This window comes from Amblyomma maculatum, chromosome 4 (genome assembly GCF_055883805.1).
Source record: "Amblyomma maculatum isolate TAMU_Amacu chromosome 4, ASM5588380v1, whole genome shotgun sequence".
Taxonomy (NCBI): domain Eukaryota; kingdom Metazoa; phylum Arthropoda; class Arachnida; order Ixodida; family Ixodidae; genus Amblyomma; species Amblyomma maculatum.
The window spans coordinates 160,441,341-160,454,850 of record NC_139347.1 but is presented as its reverse complement, the minus strand read 5'-3'; positions in this window follow the sequence as shown (position 1 = coordinate 160,454,850).

Sequence of the window (13,510 nt, the reverse complement as noted above, 5' to 3'; positions counted from 1 at the left end):
CTCCTCGTGCTGGCAGCCTTGGTAGAATCGCGTTCCTTTAATTATTTCGATACAAGTACATGACTTTCTTTTGCTTGCATAGCAGTGTCCCGTGAGCGTAAAAGAAGAATTTAAAAAATAAAAAAGTCGCTCTCTAAAGTTTCAAAACGGCCGCCGTGAAAGCGAAGCCTGTATTGACGTTCGAAAAATGCGTTAAAGGTGAAGTTGAATCCAGTGGCGACAACAAACAACGATTTTCGATACCAATTGACGCCAGTATTATCACAGTAATTGTGTTTTAGTAACCGTAATCGCGATGCTTTGATTGCTATGCTAATTGAGCTCAAACGAGACTATAATAATTTTTCAGCCACAGTCGCTGGAGTTCATCGCGTGTGTTTAATATGACAACCATATAAAAGTTTGCGTCTAAACCATTGATGGATTATATCCAACTTTGACTACGAACATAATTCTATAAGTCCGCAGCTAGCTGAAAAGAGAGAACACTGAAGTCGCCTTTTTTTTTTCGCCTACTGCTAACTCGGATAATTTCAGTATTTAGCCTCAGCTTGTGCTCTTGTATATTGTTGCGAAGATGTGAATGGAAAGCATCGCCACACGCTAAGGTGCCATTTATCTCGTGATTTTTTTATCCGCCCGTCCGGCTCACTGATTCCGGTGATAACGAGGCTGTGGTAAAACAACCAACCGCAAAAAGAGTGACGATGAGATGCAGTTGGAATGAATATATTATATCATAACACCCTTCTGTCTCTTATCTAATAAAAAGCCTCATGTTAGCTGCGTGCATTCAATAAGGCTTCTTGCTGTTGAGACATATTCGCGCTTGATTTGCGTGTGTTAGCCATGCTCGCGATCAGTTGAGTTTATTTACAAAGAGCTTCTGTTATCAGCAAATATTCTTCCTTTTTTTTTCTATTACACAAATAGCCTCGATGCTTGATTATACCTCCGCTGCCATGGCCCTGTAAGCGTTTGACTGCAGGGAAAACTTGCTATTCCCCAGATGTCTGCGTATTGCGGGAAGAAACAAAACCTCGCAATGACTTTTTGCGCCTTTACCGCTTTTGTAGCCTGGTAATATTAATATCTCCTTGGAGACATTTTCATAGGATAACCGCAAAGATAAAGGCGTGATAGAGCCGGATATCACTCGCAACGAAGAAAATAACAAGGCATGACTCTCATCGATATTTCCTAGACTAGCCTGTAGCGCCGCCACAGAGGGACGTTATTTCGTGAAAACTCCCAATATCGTTAACGAAGCCGCACCTCATTGTTTCCCATCTTGTTGCTTATTTTTACATATATAGCGCTCAACCTTGGTAAATATTTCTTCTTGGTGCTTTCAACTCCTATTTCACCCTTTCAGCCAAGGCACAGTAAATGTGTCAACCACAAGTGCACCTTGTAGTCTTCACTGAAAACTTAGGCACGTTAAGTGAAGCGGCTAAGAATCCTTTCACAAAAGCCATTGTAAGAAGCAAACGTAACAATGCCACCTTGGACAAAGATAATAACCTTTGTTTCCTGGATTCCATTGCCCTGTGCGTTTCTTTTCGAACATAAAGCTTAGGCAGCGGGGTCCCTTCAGAAAATTGCAGAACCACTGCAAGTTTGGTGTTTGAAATCAGGATATTGTAGCGTTACCTACTTAAACAACAATGGATACCTGGGCGCGTAGACACTGCAGTTTGCTTTCTAATGTTCCTTTTTTTTTTTTGCTTTAAAATAAAATTTACTGCTCCTGCTTTCCGCTAACGCGGGTGTACCATTGTGTTCGCGTGCGCCGTTGCCCCAATAATGGAAGTCGACCGCGTTGAAGTGAGAGTTATTAACGCCAGAGGAATGCGTCCACGGGCAGTGGTAAGGAAGTAACTATAAGCGGGATCGTGAGAACTTGGCTAGAATGCGGAAAGGGAAGTGAGATTTTAATGGTGTCAGACTGGCTGGTGCAGCGCCTGCCTGTCATTTACGAGCCAGTTGAAGCTATTATGCGCTGGACATCCGGCAAAATGATGGTCGATTCACAGTCAGCCTGCTGAATATGGCAATTTTGAGACGGCGTACGCTGCACGCTATGAACAAAGTGTCGCTTTTTTGGCGGGATTACAATATATCTAGAGGAGCAGTACCTGTTTCTATGTGTCGAGTTGCACATTTATGCAAAACTATTACATACATTTGTTCTTGGGTATGCAAGGGAGCTAACTGAAAGAAAAATAGTTGCGTGTTGTCCCATTTGAAACGTTGGGGGATTTGAGGGCACAATACTCTAAGAAATAAAATGCGCTGGGCTAATATAATGGTCTGAGATGTTAATCGGATTCGAACGTTTTAGCTATAATACTGTTTTAATCTCCATTGCTACAATAATATCCGCAGGCGGACTGTAGACGTCTAAATTTATGAATTAACCAAAAAATTACCTTTTTATCGGCAATTACTACTTCATTGCTTTTAATACGTAGATTACATAGAGCCTATTACACAGCTGAGGATTCGAAAAGCAGTCTCTACATATATAGAAACGCCGCGCAAACCATACCTCAGAACTTAATGTGGCTGACAAATTACCAAAAAATTACCTTTTTATCGGCAACTACTACTTGATTGCTTTTAATACGTAGATTACATAGAGCCTATTACACAGCTGAGGATTCGAAAAGCAGTCTCTACATATACAGGGTGTTTCATCTAAGATTTTACCTATTTTTTAAAAATAGGAAAATTAAGTTTTATTGTCGATTCTTCTTTTAGCTATTGTATTAGGAGTAGAGAAAAATCAGGAGTACTAAAGCGTACTAATTAGCTTAATAATTAACTAATAATAACTAATTAACTTTTTCTTTATACAAGCTAGAAGCTACTTTCAAATTGCAACAGTGAGCTACCGGTGTGAGAATGCCAAATGGTATTTTAAACGACAAGAAACGTGCATTTCTTAAGGACTACAGCACTGGCAATTCTGGCCGCTTTCGACGCACAAAAACGAAACCTAGCAAACGAAGCGCGGAATTGTACGCGCCCACGAGTGACGCAGTCGTGACGTCGCCGGGCGAATCAAGCTGTCTGAAGGTGGCTGCTGCCGCTCGTAAACTACTCGTCTGGCGCTGCGTTATCACATGCAGTGGTGCGATATTTATGCATGCACTGCTTTTCTTTTATTTCACCCTCTGGGAGCCAAAGCTTGTAGTCGAGAGGGAGTGCTGATTTGCCCATACCGTCAGCGTTACGCCCGCACCATGACAAGCTTCGTCCGCAATGCGTTGGTGATATCTCAAGATCCTACCAGACTATGACGCAGCTCCAGGCGCGTATTTCGCGGGCGGCAGCGGCCGCCTCCAGACGGCTGGTTTCTCTCGGTGACGTCACGGCTGCGTCACTCATGGGCGTGCATAAGTGCGCGCCTCGACTGCTAGGTTTCGTTTTCGTGCGTCGAAAGCGGCCAGAATTGCCAGCTCTGCAGTCCTTAAGAAATGCGCGTTTCTTGTCGTTTAAAATACTATTTGGCATTCTCACACCGGTAGCTCACTGTTGCAATTTGAAAGCAGCTCCTAGCTGGTATAAATAAAAAGTTAATTAGGTAATCTTAGTTAATTATTAAGCTAATTAGTACCCTTTAGGGCTCCTGATTTTTCTCTACTCTTAATACAACAGCTAAAAGAAGAATAGACAATAAAACTTAACTTTCGTATTTTTAAAAAATAGGTAAAATCTTAGATGAAACACCCTGTATAGAAACGCCGCACAAACCATACCTCAGAACTTAAAGTGGCTGACAAATTTGCTTAATGCCTCCTTTACCCAAGTTTCGCCTAAAAGCTTATTGCGCGTACTTCTAAAAATGTTCACTTTTGAATGGTCACCACTGACGGACGCTCAGAGAATATATTAGGGCTCGCCCTTTTTATTGGCAGGTTTCAGTGTTCAGGACCGTCCGATTGGCCACGCCGCGTTCAAACACATGAGAGCACACTAGTAGTATTTCAGGCAATCACTTCGAAGTTTGGGAACAGCAACAAAAAGCGCAGAATATCTAACGTTCGAAATTATTTGAAGAGCAACAGGAACACGCTTCCGACCCTATGCAGCAGTGTCAGAAAACGCGGCCTCTCTTCAGACGCTTGCTTATCCGCCAGAGACTTAGCTCCCAAACGCGGTCGCGCTGCCCCCACTCGACATTCTGTTTCAGCGTCGATCCCCCTCCTCCATTCTTTCTCTCTCTCTTTCTCTCCCTCTGTTCCTCACCGGCGGGAGCGCACTTCCTCCCTGCTTTCCATCTTCTTTTGGGGCTGCCGCTTGAGACTGCATTTCTCCTTTCATCTTTGTGTTCTGATTTTTGCGTACGGTGTTTTTCCCTTGTGTTTCGAGGTTTTTTCCCCGCTGAAGAAAGGAGGTACTGGTTCGATCTCACGCTCTGTACGGTGCGGCCATCTGGTGGACAAAAAGAAAACTTGAGGTTTAGCTTTTGCTGATTTGGTAGCACCAGCGCATGATTTGGATTGATAGAGGCACTCCTTCAAAGTGTCCTGTTTTCTTTTTTTTCTTGCCTTTATTTCCCATGCTGAACGTGCACCATCCGTTCGTGTTGACTTTTATTACTTTCGATACTCTCCATGGCACAAGCCGCTGTGCCGGTAGCCATTTATTACAACGTTTCCTAATGCATAGACAGCGAATGCGTCATTTTGATAATCTTTAATTATTTTTTGTAATGTAAGAACATTTTCAGCCCCTTTTCTAGTGCAAATCTAGACAGTTGCTATATTTAGGCGAAAAGAAGTCAGCGGTGATTTCAAGTTTTAAAACATCAGGCTGATAACTCGCCACCACCGCATATCTTCTGAACCTTTTTTGTAGCACGCGAATCTTTTTTGATTCACATTTCTCTGGATCTGTTTGTTCTCAATGCGTTCTTGCCACTGGCCAGCATTCACGCTTCAGTTATTGGCGTAAACGGTCATGTTCTTACCTAAGTCGCCAAGAATACGACGTCGGGGGCATACGCCGAACGCCTCAACACTCCTCTCAAACGCGAAGTTCTCAATACGAAATTAGAGACCATATAACAGCACTTCCAATATTAGGCCACTGCAATGCTTAACAAGGTAATCATTCCTACGCATAAGAACGATCTAAATTATATGCATGAAAGAAGAGCGAAAACACTCCCTCTACACTCCGACGCTCAGAGCCACACGCAAGTAAATATAAATTTCAGAGACACAACGACTCCAGGTGATATAGTGCCGCAGTCGCAATAAATTACCTTGCTGTTGCTGCACGAGATCGTATGAGATTACATTCCACGGCCGTTCGAAAGTCGTATCGTAAAATGCACGTTTTCCATCTGATCAGTAAATACGCCAAATACAATGGCGGAAAAGCCGGAGGCGAATAGAGCACCGATCGCCTGTAGAAAGACATAGAACTGGTTTGTAAACCCGGTAGTGCTAATCTCGTTCCCAACGTTGAACAGCCCCTCCATAAACTCAGCGTAACGACCGCTTCCGCTTACACTGCTGGAGAAGGGAGGCTGCTACCACGGGTGAAATATGTAATCGCTGGGCTTTATTTCAAGCCAGATCTGCGATATATATGCAGAAAACCATACTGTTCTTATTTTGTTAAATACTTAAAACAACTATGACCAAGTTAGGTTACTCGCAGATTTCGCCTGTCTCCACAGGTTTAAAATCGTACTGACTGATACCAGAACAATTTTATTTCTCCTAATTACTTCTTGCACTCTATATGTGGCAAAATTCAAAGTTAGGTCATAAATCAAAGTGACAGCTAAGTAGCATAGTTATACATTGTCAGATGGCCATGCATGTTTCTCATTAGCACCACATCACTCAGCAGTGCTATAGTTTGAATGCTATGGTCACTATTTTGATGCAGCGCGGCTCGTAGTTTAGTCGTTAATTTTCGAAACGAAAACCACGCAACAGTGGACATGGTAATTGTCACTGTAAAAAGGTTGTTACTGGAAAACGGACCAATAATTTCAGTTAATTTCATCGTTTGCAAAGCAGTTAGGCTTACTTGTTGTATTGTGTTTTCTTGTTTCGATTTCACAAATTGACTATATAATTGTTTGTATTTGGATGATGCCTTGTGTGACCTATGATCGTGCAATAAACTAGAGTCATAGTCTGGTCATGGTCATGCTCAACTGCGTCTCCGCCCATTCGTCACGCCCGCCCTGGGTGATACACAATGATGGTACTCCCATAAGAACATGGCTCGCTATGTATCTTGCCACCAGTATCGACGGCTAATTACTTTCATACTAAGGACGTACGTGGTGAGCAGTAAATATATATAAGGCAATATATAGTGACCGAAAGTTTAATAAAACCGTAATAATAAATCCTAGAGCAAGGATCGTCTCAAAACTATTTGAGACGTGACGCCTCCAAGACAGCGGCCAAGAGACTGCATCCTCCGTTTTTTCTTTGAGCGGATCGGCGCTGATTCAAGAACACGAAGTCTTAACAGCAGCGTCAAGACCCTCAGAAGGCGCTCAAATGTAATAAATAGCGCACATCTTTCTCATACGTTTGCTTCCATGAAGCGAAATACAAGAAACCGCCCGCGTCTGTACGGCATAACTATCGTCTAACGCTTTTAATGCCTAACGCTTCTGGAGGCTTGGAAGGCCATGTGCAGCCTCGATTGAACGAGCGGCAACCGCTGTTCTTTTCCGGCCGAAATAACGGGTTTGTCCGGACACAAGAGTGACTGACTGTTGGCGTTCTCTCTTCCGTGCCGGGGCAGCCTAGTTGGCGCCTGATAGAGGCTCTACCTGAATGTCCTCGAACATTCATCCAGGGGCTGGCGCAGCCGAACTCTCCAACCTAAAGGCCTCGTCACGCCCATTGTGCTCTGGCGGGAGAAGGTTCTTGATCACGTGCGCAGGCTGACGCCAGTCATGAAGGCTGTCTTCTACCTTACCGGTCGCTAGCGCAAGGAAGTCCACACTATCTGTCCCTAAGAGGGTATAAAAAAAGAGCCGCTTGCAGAAAGTAAAAGGTCTTGCTTCAGCGTCTTGTGGCCACACCTCCGTTTTTTCTCCCTTTGACGCGGTTGCTTCCTTCTGCATTCTGTTGGTTAGCATCGCAAGCAGTCGTTACTGGTGCAGGGGGAGTGTGAAGGAGACTGCAAGCGTATTATTACTGTACAAACGACGCGTCAAGACGACAGGACCAAATCGGGTTCGAGTGGCGAGCGCATTCGGTGGTTAGGTTCGATAGCTATAAAAAGAAGCTGGCTGACGGTCACATAGTTCATGAGCTCTACCTGTATTTCGAATTTTCGCCTGGGTAACATCGAGCCAGAATACTAGACAAAGTGGTGTTTATAAATGTCAACTGAACGAGGTTATTGTATAGTGTGCAGACAGAGATGTCTGCAAATAAGGGAACTAGCTGAAATTATTTTTCAATCGAACTTCTCTGTGAAACCTGCAGGAATAGTTATAGCGCAGGCGGGAAGTAGAAGACGAGACTTGTGATGCGCTAGCGTAAGAAAAGTCATACCAACGAAAATTCAGCATCCGTCTCCCGTGTACAGCTGCTCCCAAAACGCAGGAGCAAAAAAAAAAAAAAAAGGGGGGGGGGGGGGGAAGAATTCAGCCATCGCTGAAGCATTTCTCCTCTCAAGTTAAGCTGTCATCCTCTGTAGCTCGCAGTGCTTCGGATCTTGTCGTTTCCGTTGACTTTCATTCTAGCTTGAGACACCCCAGCCGCAAGAACACGGTGTGTGAGCTATAAAATTTGAACGCGCGACCCTTCTGAATCTTAGGAGTGATTAATCCTGGACATCTCATTTCAATAAAACAGATAATATTCCGAACAACTTCAAAGGAAGCTGAATCTCAAACTCGCACTGTTGTGAATGAATTCAGTTCGTGGATACAAATCACTCACGAGATCAGACACTATATGGTAAAGCATTCCTCTCCACCCGAATCGCATTGATCTCCTGTGAATTATAATTTTTTCGTCGCCGACTGTCGCATAAATTAACACCGATTTGCATTTAATTAACCAAAAATATTAATGCGGGCTAAGGCTAGTAAATTGAGCTATGCAGAGATTTCCCAACAACGCTCACTTTGCATTGTGCGACGGACGAATAGCTATTTATGAGGACATTAACCACAACCGAGTACTTCTCAAAGGAAACCCAATGTTATTTTCAAGTTGTCATCATCATCATCAGCCTGATTATACCCACTGCAGGGCGAAGGTCTTTCCCATATTTCTCCACTTAACCCGGTTCTGTGCTAGCTGCATCCACTTGACCCCTGCGAACTTCTTAATCTCATCCGCCCACCTAACATTCTGCCGCCCCCTGCTACGCTTTCCTTCCCTTGGAATCCAGTTTGTTACCCTAAGCGACCATCGGTTATCCTCTCTTCGCACTACATGTCCTGCCCATGTCCATTTCTTCTTCCTAATTTCCACTAGAATGTCGTTAACTTGAGTCATTTCTCTGACCCACTCTGCACGCTTTCTATCTCTTAATGTTACCCCTACCTTTTTTCGTTCCATAGCCCTCTAGGTTGTTCTCAACTTAAGTAGAACTCTCTTGGTTAGCCTCCATGTTTCAGCCCCATAGGTGAGTACAGGTGAGATGCAGCTGTTGTATACTTTCCTCTTGAGCGATACCGGTAAGCTGCTAGTCATAATCTGCGATTACTTGCCAAATGCGCTCCATCCCAATCTTATTCTTCTTGTTATTTCCTTCAAGTTGTAATATTAGCCTAAGAAATGCCACTCCTGGGATAAATTTTCTTATCTCAGAAGAAAGCAACAATGAACAACGTTTTCGTAAACCCTAATGAAATCAGAACATCCTCTCTTTCGATTTTCACATTCAGCCATCGAGGAAGAAGAACGCTAAAATTGATGCCTGTGTGGGGATAAAACTGGTGGGAGAAGGCCCTTGTAAAGGCCCTTCCCACATAACAAAATTGTAATTTATCCCGTATTCCTGGCACGAATTACACAGAGGTACCAAAGATGGAGCAGTATTCACACTACAAAATCCCGGGAAATTTGCGCAAAATGCCTGCTTTCCCATCCTGGAGAGAGTTTCACTTCCTTCACTCCTTCATGAGTTGCTTCCATGTGTATATGCAGTTACTGATGTCAGCACGGAAGGCAGCACCGCGACACATATCTTAGAGGAAGCCATCCCTGACATTGTAGCTGACTCGCAGGAACTTTCAAACTGAAGCCTCTGACACTTGTAACAGTTGGCCTTGTCGGCATTTTGCCACACGTAAGGAAGAAGTTACTTTAATGACAGAACGTCTCATTTGAAGAAGCACGGAGAGGGAATTACTACTCTTTTTTTTCCGTTTTGGCAATATTTCGAAAATTCGACATTCAATTCACTTGGCTGTTATTCACTTTCTTTAATTTGTGTTTTTTTTATTATTACTTGGGTAATGCTTATAATTTGAATAATTTTACATTAGGTGCGTAAACTGTGGGATTCATTAAGGCAGAGATATTAGGTGGTGGTGGTGGTGGTGGTGGTGGTAGTGGTGGGTACTTATTGAATAATCAAGCAAAGGGAAGGAAAGAGTGCTGCTGGCCACGGCAACTACTATCTAAAATCTTAATCGCCCGAGCTGCGATAGGCGGGAAAAAAAATCGGATAGAGAGAGGATAGCGAGGGATAGTGCAGAGGGCAGCGATAACAAGAAAGTACAGGGGAGCTTTGTACGCTATTTACAAAATACAAGCAATATTAAAGGCAGTGTACTTCAACATTTTGTCCTGAAAAAAAATTGTTTGCACCATGAAAACTGTTCACCGTGCTATGCATAGATCTCTTATGCTACTTCTGTTTACAAGCTGAGCCCGCCGGGGTGGCGCAGTGGTTACGGCGTTCGGCTTCTGTTCCCAAGAATGCGGGATCGAATCCCGGCCTCAGCGGCCGCTTTAGACGTCGACAAGCACGGCCCCCGTGATGTGTGCGACGTCAGTGTACGTTTCTCGCTGTCATTTATTTCCCCAACCCAACGAGGACGCAGCTATGCTACTACCGTCATTGCCGGGGGAAGGAGGTTCCTAAAATTTCCTGAGCTACCGAAGCGTTGAGAAACACCGGTGTGCGCCCATGCGCTAAACCTGTTGGAGAAAACATTCCCTGCTCAGTACTGGTAATTCTGCTAAGTGGATCGAATGGATTTCGTTTCCAGAGGGCCGCACCCAGGGACGCCACTAACGAGCGTCTGCTGTAATCTCCAATACGCTCTAGATCGAAGACAGCGAAACCTGGGGGAACTCGCCGGTTACAGCCACGGGCGATGTTCTTTGTTTTGATTTTCTTGCCGGCGAAGCAGCGCTTAGCCATGGTCCGGGCAACTCGGCTATCAGGGCGTGACGTCGTGGACTCGGCGTCAGGATTTACGAAACCGGGGCGCTGCTGCGGCGGCTCGTAGTGCTGCCGCTCCGCCGCGGCGTTACGAGTAACGGCCGTCGCTGCCGCTGCAGGAAGACGACGGCCTTGCTGTGCAAGTGTTGTATTGTCGGTTTTTATGCGCGTGCTATGAGTTAATCCGTCGAGCGCAATTCGGACAGGAGCGTTTATAAGGCCTTGTTGTCCCCTGCTGTTGTTGTCTCCGCGTGCTTCGCATGCACGTAGAGCAGATGTACAGTTGTCACTCCAGTCGCTGTTAGCAGACGACGAATGTGCACTGAATGCTGGGATCGCTGCTCCACACGTCCTGCGAAGTCAACCTCCCTTATTTAAGCAGAATTTGCACTTCCTGCTTCCTTGGCTGAAGAAACAATTGAGATTCTGGAAATTTGTTCTCTGATATCCGGTCACATGCATGTCTGCTGCGAGCTGCGAGGCACCAGATTTTTTGAAAGAGTATTGGCGTATATTTTTGGTTGTGTGTTTTATTCATTGCAGATAAGGAATGTACAGCGATGCGCATAGTATAATATGATTTGTCTACAGCAGGTAAATAATCTAGAATGACCCTTATTTTCTATCGATCATTTCGGTTTCGATTTCACCAGCCGAACTGTGGTATGCAGTCAATGTTTCTCACAGGCCCGTTTTGAGGGAAGACAGGACGTCTTATATACAGATGCCGCACAATGCGCGAACGGTAGGGGACGTGTTTCAGTAGCAACTAGAGAAGACGGGGGCTCGGTAGTATGCTGCAGCACCAGAAATTCGACCACAACGGAGGCGGAAGAGGTGGCCATCGCGCTAGCTCTAACACAACAACAGGTCAAAATTATAGTTACAGACTCGAAATCAGCGATTAGAAACTTTGACGCGGGCCGCATTTCGGCCATAGCAGCAAGAGTGTTGGCCAGTGGTTCACCACCGGCAGAGCAGGTCGCGCTCATTTGGACACCGGCGCACCAGGGGTTGAGGGGGAACGAGAAAGCGCACGTACTGGCCCGAGGATTAGCTACATTCCGGGATCCCAGTGACGACTTATGCGCAACCCCGTACCCCTTGCGCGATGAGGAGCCCCTGCAGTTCGACGATGACCTTAACACCTACCAAGATATCCTAAATCATTACAAATTAGGCAGATCAGTACTACCAAAAGCGTGTAAGCAACTCACCAAAAGCGAGGAGGTTATGTGGCGTAAGCTACAGACTGGAGTATTCCCGAACCACCAGCTTTACAGCAAGTGGCACCCGGAAATTTTTAGCCCCAGGTGCAAACGTTGCGATGGCATAGCGGACATGATCCATATGATATGGACGTGTCCTAGATTTGGAGAACCTGACCGAACAGATGAGTCCTGGGAGGCACTACTTCTCAAGCAGGACGAAAAAGGGCAACGAGAAATCATCCGTCTTGCCCTGGCCGCTGCTAAGATCCAAGGGATCCAGGTCGACGGCTGAGGAGGAGGACATGGTTGGGACAGAGCTTCGCCTCGGATCCTCACCAACCTTTTGACGGGTGCAATAAATGTTATTTCTCTCTCTCTCTCTCACAGGCCAAGGGAAGCATAAAAAAAATCTCCAAGGTAATCGCTGCCGCAGCGCTTGTTGTATAATTCCGGCTTTTGAGGCAGGCTAACTTCAGCATTATAATACTTCAAAAAAAAAAAAAAGCGAATTTGTCGCACCTTTCATCCACATAGGCACTAAATGTAACTATGACGTCATAACCATCGCTCGGGTGCCGAAACAAAAACCAAAGCAAGATAGAGAAATAAAATCAGTTGTAAAATATTTACTGCTCGTATGCAAATCTAGGGTGAAACGTAGAGATTAATTAATGTCTTTAGCATCATTGACACGAAGGAAACATTCAACAAAACCTTCATGTCGATACTCCTTTAATTCCCGCCTGTTGAAACAGTATTGGCGGTTTCTTGTTGTTTTCGTTTTCCCTTAAAGAATGCCATTATGTTTTACTCTCCAACAATGCTGAGCCTCAACAGCTGCAGTTATCTGTTGGTCACTGGCAACATTGGACGTGTAACTCAATAGGAATACTTTTTGTACTTGTAATTCTTCGAAAACTAGACAGTTCTGAGAACTTTAGCGCGTATGTAGCAATCATCATTAGGAAAGTTTTCTCCCTGTTCCCATACGTGACACTCACAAGAACTAGCTCCCAAGAATGCATGGATATTTTACAAAAACATATGCATTTCTTCTGGTTTATTTTCTGCAATAGCTATCTAGACCAACGTTTCACACTCTTTTTGTAAAAATACTAGGTAACTTCTAAGTGGAGCTTTACTTGCTGCCACCCAATGGTGTATGTATAATAGTATAAACAAGTTGAAAAAGTTGGAAAAATGGCCAAAAATCAGGTGATGGTCAGATGTGTCCCAGTTTCCTCCCGTGTAAATGACCACTGATCACATGGGTGGGGTGGCGAGCACTGCTGGTTGTAATCTCAACCTTAATCTCCTCCGTTCCTGTGGAAACAAACCATATATCTCAATAAACATAACCAAGGGTACAAGACCACCCCCTCTCCCCCCTCCTTACACGCACTCTCACAGTTGAATTTTGTTATGTTATTTCTAGAGAAACAAGCAAATGACGCACTCTGCTGTCAAGATATGGGCGTGCACCATCCAATGCAAAGCAACCTACATCCTCAAGCTGGCTCGAAATGTAAGTCCTGACGTGTGTCGTAACCTCGCACCGCACTCTTATAAGTGCCACGAGGAAAGCACAACCAGCACTTCACTGCGCTTAAAGAGATCACGCTCGGAAGTTGAAAAAGAAAGACTACTTTCTGCAATCAAAGAGGACCGTTGCACGGCGCGAGAAACTCGGTTGCAATCAAAGCGGCTGATGTTTATCGTACACTTCCGCCGATCGCTCACGCCAACGCAATCTAACCCTTCCTAGTGATTTCACAATTCCATTGTAATCGAGCAAATTATGGTTGGGTAAAAAAGCAATCCCATGCTTCACTTTCAACGGCTGTTACATTATGCTCATCATACGTGTGTCATGGTCGCATTTAAGTTTTTCGGGG